The sequence below is a fragment of the Pseudorca crassidens genome, chromosome 19 (genome assembly GCF_039906515.1).
Source record: "Pseudorca crassidens isolate mPseCra1 chromosome 19, mPseCra1.hap1, whole genome shotgun sequence".
In the NCBI taxonomy this organism is placed as follows: Eukaryota; Metazoa; Chordata; class Mammalia; order Artiodactyla; family Delphinidae; genus Pseudorca; species Pseudorca crassidens.
The window spans coordinates 44,620,594-44,632,534 of record NC_090314.1 but is presented as its reverse complement, the minus strand read 5'-3'; positions in this window follow the sequence as shown (position 1 = coordinate 44,632,534).

Here is an 11,941-nt window from a genome sequence, read left to right as displayed (position 1 = left end):
GCTCCAGTGCCCTGAGGGGCCTTAGTTGGCAGGTGGAGGAGACTGGTGGAGCTAAGATGCTGGGCGAAGGACGAGACCCCCGGGGAGATGCCAAGGGAGGGGTAGGTGTGGCCAGTGAGGCTGGGGGCCATGCAGTCTGTGGGGCCAGGTGGAGAGGGAGGGTCTGGGAGAACCTGGATTTGGTGTCCCACCTGGTGTCCCACCTGACCCATCCTCACTGCTCCTGCTGAATCCTTCGTAAAATACCAGTTGCTCACTGGTGCTTTTGAGGAGAGGATTTTCTTTTGGGGACAGAGTGAGGTTTGGGCTTTTGCTTCAAGACTGGCCTGGGCTTCTGCATGGGGGAAACTGTGACACTTTGGTTACCTTATAGGGAGGCCATGGCCCGTTGTAGAAATATTATTTACTATCTGCTTCCAAGTGATGGGCTTGGCATTAAGCAGTTTATATTTACTGTCTTGTTCAATCCTCCCTAAGCCCCACCAAGTGGGAATGGCTCTTCTCTTACAGACGAGGACACTGAATTTAGAGAGCTGGGATTATTTTCGCAAGATCATAGCTAGTAAGCGGCAGGGCTGCGTTCAAGCCCTGAGCCTGTGCCCTTAACTGTGAGGGTACCCCCGCCCTGGAGGACTGTCTGTGCCTGGCCGTGCCCCCCAACAGATACCCCCAAATCACTGCTGGCTTCTCTTCCCAGGGCGGGGGAGGCACGGAAGCCCCGCCCAGGGCAGGGCGGCCTGGCATGGCCCTTGAGTGAACCCACTTCCTTCAGTTCTTTCAGCATCTCTATGCTTCATTTTATTTTCAAAATAATGATATCTCCCCAAGTTGTAAAATAATACATTCTTATTGCATAAAAATTTGAAAAGTAGAAAAGTGACCCCCCAAAAAACACCTGTTAAGGCAGTTACCACCCAGGGATGACCAGGACCCATTTTGGCGTGTTTCTGTCTGTTTATGAATCTGCCCACTGCTTTCAGCGTCCTCCTGCCTTGTGCCTTGCTATGCTGTACACAGCCTTCGGCATGGCTTCAGATCTTCCCCAAAGAATCCATTCTTACTTAAAACGTGAGCGAACGATGTAAGTTTTACCCAGTGACCCTCAACAGAGGGCATTTACACCACCTCCCCTAACTTAGCTCAAAAGTCTTAGCTGCGCAGACCCCTCCTGGTCTTTTTTTTTTTTTTTTTGCCGTACGCGGGCCTCTCACTGTTGTGGCCTCTCCCGTTGCGGAGCACAGGCTCCGGACGCGCAGGCTCAGCGGCCATGGCTCACGGGCCCAGCCGCTTCCCGGCATGTGGGATCTTCCCGGACCGGGGCACGAACCCGTGTCCCCTGCGTCGGCAGGCAGACTCTCAACCACTGCGCCACCAGGGATGCCCTACAACCACACTTTTAACGGCTATGAAGTTTTTATTTATCTGAATGTAGCATAAATAATGTAACCAGTTTGCTTTTCTTGGACATCTAAATCGTCTCCAATCCTTTGTTCTCATCAACAGCACTGCATGAACATCCTTGTGGGTAATTCAACTTGCACGCCTTTCAGGATAATTCCTCTAAGTGGATTTTCTGGGTCAACAGAAAAGCATATCTTTAAGGTGTTTGCTAAACTGCCCTCCAGAGACAAACTGGTTCACATTCCCTCTGCAGCAGCCCATGTGAAGGAGGGCCTTTCCCTTCTCTCCCAGCCACTTCTCTGACTCTTTCCTCCCTGGACTCTGTGACGCTCAGCTCTCTGCCAAGGGCTTTACAAATCCTAGTTCATCGTGTTTAGTTGTCACGTCAACCCGACGAGGCAAGGACCTTTTTTAAAAAAATTAATTAATTAATTTTTGGCCACATTGGGTCTTCATTGTTGCGTGCGGGCTTTCTCTAGTTGAGGCGAGCAGGGGCTAGTCTTCGTTGTGGTGCGTGGTCTTCTCATTGCGGTGGCTTCTCGTTTCAGATCATGGGCTCTAGGCACGCGGGCTTCAGTATTTGTGGCATGGGGGCTCAGTAGTTGTGGCTCACGGGCTCTAGAGTGCAGGCTCAGTAGTTGTGGCGCACAGTCTTAGTTGCTCCGCGGCATGTGGGATCTTCCCAGACTAGAGCTTGAACCCGTGTCCCCTGCATTGGCAGGCAGACTCTTAACCACTGCGCCACCAGGGAAGTCCTGAGGCAAGAACTTTTATCATCACCATTTTATAGATGGGGAGACAGAGACTCAGAAAGGGTAAGTAGGGACTTACCTACTTATAAATAAATAAATAAATAAATAAATAAATAAATAAATAAATAAATAAAAAAGAAAGGGTAAGTAACCAGCCCAAAGTCACACAGCTGCTAGCAAGCTGTGATTGGATGGTCTGGACTGTATTGGACTGTATGGACTGTATTGACAGGCAGCTCTCCCTTTGCTTTCTCTGCTAGCTCCCCTTCCTTCTCTGGACTCCTGCCAGTTCCCAAACTCCTGCTTCCTGCTGTCTTGGGTCTCACATTCCTCTCTTCTGCAGCAAACTGGCAAACTCGTTCCCCACCAGCTCTATGAAGATGGCTCCTAAGTTTGCACCTCGGTTCAATTCAGCTCCCACAAGTTTCTATTTCCAGGTCTGTCTCTAGCAGGGGTTTCCGAATCACAGTGGCCAAGAGAACCAGAAACATCTCTGGGGCAAGCATCCTTGGCTCAGGGCTCTGCTACCTCCTGTAAGTTCCTTTCCCTGTCTGATTCTCAAGCCCTCCTGGGTAAAAGTGGGGAAAAAACACACAGGGTTGGGAAACCGCATAGCAGCTCCTCAGAAAAACTAAACATGGAATCGACATATGATTCACAATTCCACTTCTGTGTATAAACCCAGAAGAATTGAAAGGAGAGACATGAGCAGATGTACACCCATGTTCATAGCAGCACTATTCACAGTAGCCAAAAGGTGAAAAACCCTCAAATGTTCACTGATGGATGAATGGATAAACAAGACGAATTCCTATGCAATGGAATATTATTCAGCCTTAATAAGGAATGAAATTTTGACACATGCTACAACACGGATGAACCTTGAAAACACTATGCTAAATGAAGAAAGCCAGATACAAAAGGACAAATATTGGATGATTCCACCTAGAGGAAGTACCAGAATAGGCAAATTTATAGAAATAGAATGATGGTTGCCAGGGCTTGGGGGAAGGGAGAATGGGGAGTTATTGTTTAATGGGTACAGAGTTTCAGTCTGGGATGATGAGAAGTTTCTGGAGGTGGACTGTGATGAGGAAGATGATGTTGGATGATGGTTGTACAACAATGTGAATCGACTTCATGCCACTGAATGATATACTTAAAAATGATTAAAATGGTAAATTTTATGTTACGTGTACTTTCCACAATAAAACACACACACACACAAACGCACACACACACGGTTACCAAGTGGGCTGAATGAAGTTAATTCACTTGATATCCGCCTTATGATGCTTAATAAACACCCCACACTTACCAAGCCCTAGTCTGAGCTCCTAATCTCCCCTCCCCGCCCAAGCTGCTCCTTCCCCATGGAGACAGCATCCTGACTCTTCTCTCCCACCCCACATCCAATGGTTAGGCAAACTTGAGCTCTCTCTGCACAATATATCAGAGCCTGATCACTGCTCAACACTCCTTGGTTCCTGCCCCAGACGGAACCACCATCATCTATGCCTTGGATTGTTGCAATAGCCCCCCAACTTTCACCCCAGCTCCCTGGAGCTGGTCCCCACACGGCAGCCTGAGGAAGCTCCTTAAAATGGAAATCACAACATGACTGCCATCCGCTCAAAAGAAAAAGCCGGTCTTCACATGTTCTACAGGGCGCCTGTATCAGTCCTTATCACCTCTCCCAGCCCATCTCAGCTACTCCACACTCCACCCCCAACTCCAGCCACACCAGATCCCTTGCTGGGCCTAGAACATGCCGGAAATGCTCCCACTTTGGTATCTGGAAGCTTCTCCCCAGATATTCACGTGGCTTTCTTTCCCAATGTGTTCTAGGGGAAGAAAACATAATTTTCCCTCCACCCTTCTAAGTTATTGGCTGAGAATCCTGTAATAAAAGACAGATTAACAAGAGAAAAACAAACAGATTTATTAACATGTATACCTCATGCATGCGGGAGAGGTACCCAGGAAAAAAAAAGAGCAATTCCAAGGTGGCTTAGAATTCAGGCTTTAAATACATCTTAATAGAAAAAAGGGAAGGCGGGGGGAACATAGGCCTCTTAGGGGAAAGTAAACTAAAAAAAATTTAAAAATTGAAGTATAGCTGATTTGTAGTATCATGCTAGATTCAGGTGTACCGCACAGTGATTCAGTTATCTATAAATATAAATAAATAAGTAAAGTAAGTAGGTAAATAAATAAATAAATTCTTCTTCAGATTCTCTTCCCTTATAGACTATTACAAAATATTGAGTAGAGTTCCCTGTGCTGTACAGTAGGTCCTTGCTGCTTATCTATTTTATATATAGTGACATGTACATGTTAATCCTAACCTCCTCATTTATCCCTCCCCCACACCCCCTTCCCCTTTGGTAACCATAAATTTGTTTTCTATGTCTGTGAGTCTCTTTCTGTTTTGGAAAAAAGTTCACTTGTGTTTGTTTTTTTTTTAAGATTCCCTGCTACCCTTCCTCTCGAGGTTTTGCTTAAATGGCTCCTTTCTTGACCACCCTGTTTTATTTATTTATATTTTTTAAATTAAATTTTACTTTTTTTAAATTGGAGTATAATTGCTTTACAATGTTTTGTTAATTTCTGCTGCACAACGAAGGGAATCAGCCATATGCATAAACACATCCCCTCCCTCTTGGACCCCCCTCCCCCCCACCCCTTGTTTTAAATTGCAGCTCTCCACCCAGTCCTCCCATACTCCTTTCCCTGCATGACGGCTCCTTTTTTCCCATAGCACCTTCTAGAACACCATGTACTTTACGTATTTATTAGGGCTGTTAATGTCTGTCTCCCCTACTGGAATCAACCACCCTTTACTGATGGATCCCAAACCATTTAGCACAGGGCCTGGTGCATAGTAGGGGCTCAATAAATACTAGTCAAAGGCATGCATGAGTTAAAGTGCTTTCTTTACTATGTAGTCTGCACACATGTGAGCGAGTGTTACTGCTTCCACTTTTATTAATTTATTACTTCTAGTTGCGTGAAGGACGTCTTCACCGAGAGCAACTCGAGCTGAAGTCCTCGTCTCTCCTGGTGGCCCTGGCTTGTCAGCACTCTCAGTAGTACCACCATCAGCGCTGCGTGTTCTTCATCTGTTCTCTTTGCCCAGCAGCCTCTCAGCTGCCCCAAACTTCTCTCCTGTCTGCCCTGTTCACTCCCCTCCTCTGCAGCTCCTATGCTTTTATTCCTGGACAGATCCCTGACAGAGCTGTGCCCCTGCTCAGAGACTTTTGCTGGTTCCTCACTGCATAAGGATTTAAGTACAAACTCAGCTTTGCCCGTTAGTCTCCCAAATGATCTCGCCCTCAATGCCTTACATCTGACCTAGTCTTGGGACAAACTGGATTCCTTAGAACCGATGTTTTCCTGCCTCTGTATCTTTGCTCAGGCTGGTCCCTTCACCTGGAGTGTCTTCTTTCATCTTCTCTTGCCTCCAGTTCTACCTGCCCTTTAACGCCCAGCTTCAACATCACTTTTCTGATGCCTCTCCGTCTTTTGGAACCTTTTGCAGACCTTCTATTTTGGTATCTGGCTCTGAGTTGAGTTTTGGACCATGTCACTTGGAGGCCACCCGGCCAGACTGTAAGCTTTAAATGAACTGTAAAGGAACGGGCTTTTCAAGGCTGTGCCTTGTTCCTTTCTATGTCCCTGCGAGCCGGAGCACACTGTTCAGTTTCGCTCAACCCGTGTTAACTTGGAACATTACAGGACGGACGCAGAGCGGCGGAACAGGCGCACTTCCTGCTAAGGCCACAAGATGGCAGCATAGACCGGGCTTCAGAACAGGTGAGGTTCCCGCCGGTTCCCGCCCCCGCCCCCCTTGTTCCTACTACCTTCCCAGCATCCAAAGCCCTGAAAGGTTACTCGGTTCCCTCGAGGTGTGTGGAAGAGAGTCCTCTCCCTAGGGGTGGGGGCGTTAGGTCTGGGGTGGGCACACCAGTTGGAGGCCTACAGTGAGTGTGTGCGTGTGTTTCCTGTACCGCCCTCTTCCAAGGTCCCTTTTCCAAGAGAGATCCCGGTAGGATGGAAGGAGTACCAGGCAGGGAGGGAGTGGCAGGTTTGGGTCCTGGTTCTGCACTGCGGCCTCGGGCAAGTGTCTTTGTACCAGGAAAGGGCCGATCATAGAGTCCAGCTCGCGGCAAATGCCCACGAAGTCTCCTCCCCCTGCCCCGATTTTCCCGAAGGCGAAATGATGGTTGCACTAATGACCTGACGGTCACCACATTCTCCCCCTTTCTGGGATTCTGTGTGGCCCAGAAGAGGGGCGATGTTGGAGCAGAGAGGGACTTTAATAATTTACTATCATTATTAAAGTCCTTTTCCGCTCCAACATTTGGCAATTGAGACCAACTGAGAGAGCGGGGGCGGGATAGCGGGGATTTAGGAATGCCTGAAATGTGCTTGCCGAGGGCGCAGGGGAGAGGCGAGAGGAAGGACAAAGATGTCTGCGGAGGGTCAGGTACACTCTGGGGCTTCCCTGGGCGACGGGGTGTGTGAGGAAGGGGCGGGGCTATCCCCAGGGGTTCGCGGGGATAGAGTGGAGGAGGGGGCGGGGCGGGGGTAAGGACTGCGTGTCCCCCACCCCCTCCCGCGGCGCGCAATGATGGGTCTGTCCAACAGAGGGCGCCGCGAGCACGCAGGGCTCAGTCTTGAGTTTCCTCCACTACTTTTTTTTTTTTTTTTTTGTGGTACGCGGGCCTCTCACTGTTGTGGCCTCTCCTGTTGCGGAGCACAGGCTCCGGACGCGCAGACCCAGCGGCCATGGCTCACGGGCCTAGCTGCTCCGCGGCATGTGGGATCTTCCCGGACCGGGGCACGAACCCGTGTCCCCTGCATCGGCAGGCGGACTCTCAACCACTGTGCCACCAGGGAAGCCCTTCTCCACTTCTTAATTGAGTGGGTTTGTCTTCCGAGCTTTGGGCCTCTGCACCTTCACCAGGGATGTGATGGGGGCGAGGGTACTGCTGGTTCAGCTGGGGAGCTGTGTCACCGTTCGTAATTGTGCTGTCCTGTGTCCCGAGTGGCAATTGTGGGTTTGCATGTAATCAGCACGGTGATCATTCATTTACTCATTTATTCATTCATCCAGCTAAAATTATTGAGCACCCATGAGGTGGCAAGCACTGTACTGGGAGTGAAGTGGCAAACGAGGAGCGCTCACTGATGACCGACACCTAAGACCCACATCACAGGTCAGCCCAGGGCCCTGGGAGCACACCGAGGGCAGGGAGTACTTCTTACCTCCATCCCTCGCAAGTGCACCCACTCTGAGGTGAGCAGTGTTATGCCTCTTTCACAGAGGAGAGAATCGAGGTTCACAGAGGTTAGGTAAGAGGCCCAGGGTTACACAGCCATTAAGGGGATGAGCTGGGATTTGCACCTGGAGCCTGGTTCCAGAGCTCCTTCCCGCCTGCCCTGTGAGGCTGCCTTTGTCAGGGAAGAGCCAGTGAGGCTGTGAGGGGGTGAGAGGCTGTCCTGGGGGCAGGGAGGCCACTCCACCTGTGCATGTCCTGAGCAGGACAGGAGCCTGTGGGCAGGGGGAGCTTACAGCTGGCTGCTTCACCCCAGAATGAATAACTTTCCAGCGATCAGAACTGCCCAGTCATGGAATGGGTGAGCCTGAGGAACAGAAGTGCCCTGCCTCTTCCCAGACCTTGCAGGGGCTGCCCGTTGACCCTGGTGCACCCACCCAGCATTGAAGGCTCTGCCTGGCACAGTCCGCTTCTCCCTCCAGCCTCGTCTTGTGTCCTTGCCCAGCTGCTCTCTGTGTTCCTGCCTCTCAGGCCTTCTTTCAGCAACCTGCTGGGCACACTCACCTCTGGGCCTTTGCACATGCACTCACCCATCTTTGGGCCACTTGAAGCCTTCCCCAAAGTCTTGTGTGCTGCCCTGCTGGTTTAGGCTTCTCTGCTTCCCCTAAATATGGCTCCTCATGCCTTACTGAAATTATCGGGTAATAGCCTTTCCCACTGGACTATCAGATGCACGTGGCAAGGACACAGTCTTGTTATCAGGGCATTGCCTCGTTTGGTGCTCAAGAAAGTTTTCTTGGAAGAATGAATGAATAATGAATGAAGGTAAGAAAGAATGAAAGAAGCATGCAAAGCCCAGTGCATGGTTGGGGGACTTGGGTCAGTTCAAGATCTTTCAAGTCCCTTCCAATCATCCTCTGGCCGCAGCTCTTGCTCCCCCCACCCCCGCAGGAAGTGGAGACTGAGAGCCACAGTCAACACCTGACGTTTTTAAGCATCTAGGCATCCCGCTAGGCACTGTCACAGGTACTCTCACCCATCAAATAAGCAGGAACGAGGTGAAACGTTTTCAGTGGACACTAGCTTGAAGGCTTCAATCTCTGCCTGAATAGTTTGCCGGTTGGCCTCGGTCACTGCTACATCTATCTGCACGGGCCCCGCCGTCCCTCGGACCCCATCCGCCTGGTCCCCTGGCTGCACGTCCGAAGAACGCCACCAGGTGGCGGCAGACGCCAAGAGTCGGGGCTCGGCTCGTGCCGTCCAACCTCCGACCGCCGGCAGGGGACGCTGCTGCTCTGCCGGGTGCTCGGAGGAGGTGGGTCGGGTTTGCCAGCAGGGCTAGGGAGGCGGGGTCAGCCCTGCCTGGAGTTGGGGGCAGGTCCGAACCTCAGCAACGGAGGAAGGCTGCGTAGCGCCCTCATTCTTCCTCATTCGTACAGTGCGGTCTTAACCTCTACTTTGTAGGCTTAAGAGGCAAACTGTTTTGTAAAGGGCCAGATGGTAAATATTTTAGGTTTTGCTGGCATTTGGTCTCTGTCACAACTACTCAATTCTGTCCTTGGAGTGTGAAACAACCCATGGACAAATGGGCGTGGCCGTGTTCCAATACATCTTTACTATTGGACGTCAAAATTTGAATTTTGTACAATTTTCTCGTGTCATGGAATGTTGTTCTTTTACTTTAAAAAAAATGACTTAAATATGTAATACTATTTTTAGTTCTTGGGAAGGGATCAGGTGAGCCCTGATCTAGGTTAAGTCCCAAACCAGTGCCTGGCGTACAGTAGGTGCTCAATGAGGGGTCACTGATGTCAGCCACCCGGAAACACTCAGCAGGGGCTCCATGGACCCTGGTCTCCAGCAGCCCTTGGAGGGAGTCAGGACGCTCTCCTCCCAGTTTTGGTCTTGGCTCTCCTCCACCCCTCACAGAAGTGCTCAGTGAGGGAGACCTGTCTCCTCCCCTTCTTCCTGTGGCTGCGTTTTCCCACCTCCATGCCTCCACCTGGGCAGTTCTCTCTTTCTAATGAAACCCCTGTCCTTTTCACCTTGCAAGTCCCAATCTCATTTCTCTCTTTGTAAAAATTCAACTTTAATTGAAGTATTCAATTGAAGTTCAATTGAAGTATTCAATTGAAGTATTTAATTCAACTTTAATTGAAGTATTCACCCATTTTAAGTGCAGAGTCCATGAGTTTATTTATTTATTTATTTATTGGCTGTGTAGGGTCTTAGTTGCGGCACACGGCATCTTCTTTGCAGTGTGTGGGCTTCTCCCTAGTTGTGGTGCGAGAATTTAGTTGCCCTGTGGCATGTGAGATCTTAGTTCCCGGACCAGGCATCAAACCGGCGTTCCCTGCATTGCAAGAGGGATTCTTAAACACTGGACCACCAGGGAGGTCCCAGAGTTCATGAGTTTTGACAAATGCGTGTACCCAAAGGACCACCACCCCAATCAAGATAGAGAACATTTCCTTCACCCCAAAATCTTCCCCATGCCCTTTCCTAATCAACCTTGGATTTTTTTTTTTTAATGTCTCCCAATTATCAAGCACTTGCAATGTGCCAGGCTTCATGGAGGCCCTTGACAAGTCCTGTTTCACTGAAGCCTCGGGAACCTGGTGAGGTGGGGGCAGTTGTTATCCATGGGCATCTTTCAGCTCAGGACCCCGAGCTCTGGGTTGGGGAGACACGTGCCCACTGCAAATCAGGACAGGGCTGAGATTTGAGCCTGGCCTGCTGGTTCCTAACGGCTCTTCTACCTGCTTTTCTCCCAGCCCCCTCGTGTTCCCAGGGGCACTGTGCACACACCTCTATACTCCTGGGTGCTTGCAGAGTGGCCTGGGACCAGGAACATCAATATCCCCGGGAGCTGGCCAGAAATGCAGAGTCTCGGGCCACACCCAGAACTACTGAGTTCCCAAGTCCCCAGGTAATTTCAAGGCTGAGAAGCGCTGTCCTGAGCCCGGCTCTCTACTGGGGAGTGGTGGCTGTGTCTGTGTCCACTTCCCAGATAGACTGTGAGCTCCTGGAAGGCAGGGGCTGAGCCCACCTCAAGGCCTCCATCCTGCAGCCCCCCTGTGACTCAAAGTTGAACCAGTAGGTGAAGGGAAGAGCAGGAGACTGGAGCTTCGGGGTGAAGGTTTGGGGGTGAGGGCTATGTATTCTAGGAACTAGTGGGAGGACTGAGACAGTGCTGGGGGTGGTCTATCCCCTTGGAGTTTGAAGGTCTGCTGTCCCCTTGCTCTGGTCACTCACTGTCCAAGCTGACCCAGGGAGTCTAGTTCATTTGCATATTATTTGCATACAATGAGCATATCTGGTGCCTTTCCTCTTCTTGCAGATTACATGGTGGTGGGGGAGGGGAGCAGACTGGATTTGGGAGGCGGTGGACAGGACACAGAGCCGGGAGTTTTGGGGAGGTCTTGGGCTGCAGACTCAGGCCTGGCTCCTGGCTGATGCCCATCCTGGGAGCTGGTCTGGTGGTAAGCAGTGACCCTCTTTGGGTGAGGAGGGGCACCGGCGAGGTCCTCCAAGCTCCAGATACTTGCTGTGGGAGCAAGGTTGGGGCCTGGGCTGTTTCTCACCTCCCTGCCTTCGTCCCCCAAGTTCCCCTGCCTGGAATGTCCTTTCCCACGTCCCTGTCACCATCCTACACATCTGTTCACACAACAGGATTCTCTCCAGCAGTGAGAGAACCTTGCAGATGTAATGTTCAGCAAGAAGACATAAAAGGAGCTTGTGTTATGAGTCCAATTATATAAAGCATGAAAGCAGGTCCTATGAGTCTCTGCTGTTAGATGTAATGGTTCCCCTGGGGGGTGGTTAGTACCTGGAAGGGAGCTCGGGGTGGGGGGTGGGGGCTCTGGGAGATGCTCAAGTCACTGTGATCTGGGTGTTGGTTATACGGGTGCTGGTTTCACTTTGTGAAAATTCACTGAGCTGCACAGGGATTACACATGTATTTTTCTTTTTTTCTTTCTTTCTTCCTTCCTTCCTTCCTTCCTTTCTTTCTTTCTTTCTTTCTTTCTTTCTTTCTTTCTTTCTTTCTTTCTTTCTTTCTTTCTTTCTTTCTCTCTCTCTCTCTCTCTCTCTCTCTCTCTCTCTCTCTCTCTCTCTCCCTCCCTCCCTTCCTTCCTTCCTTCCTTCCTTCCTTTCTTTCTTCCTTCCTTCTGATTTATTCAACATTTATTTTGTATTTACTATGTAAGAAGTATGGCGATAATATGAATTATAAAAATTCACTTTCTGGACCAAGCACCTACACTATGTCTGTCCCTCAGATCATTTATATTCAAAATATGTCTGTATTTTAGGAACTAAATTGTAGCATTCTAAATCCTCCCACTTTGCTTTTCACGTCCTTAAAAAAGGAAAGTTTTTGTTAAGATCCATTTGCATTTTCGTATCTTAACAGGTAATTTTAATGTGTAATGGTAGCACATGGAGGGATCACTTGATGAACTACTGCTCCGTTCGTGCATTTTTCTGTGTACAGACACAAAGTTG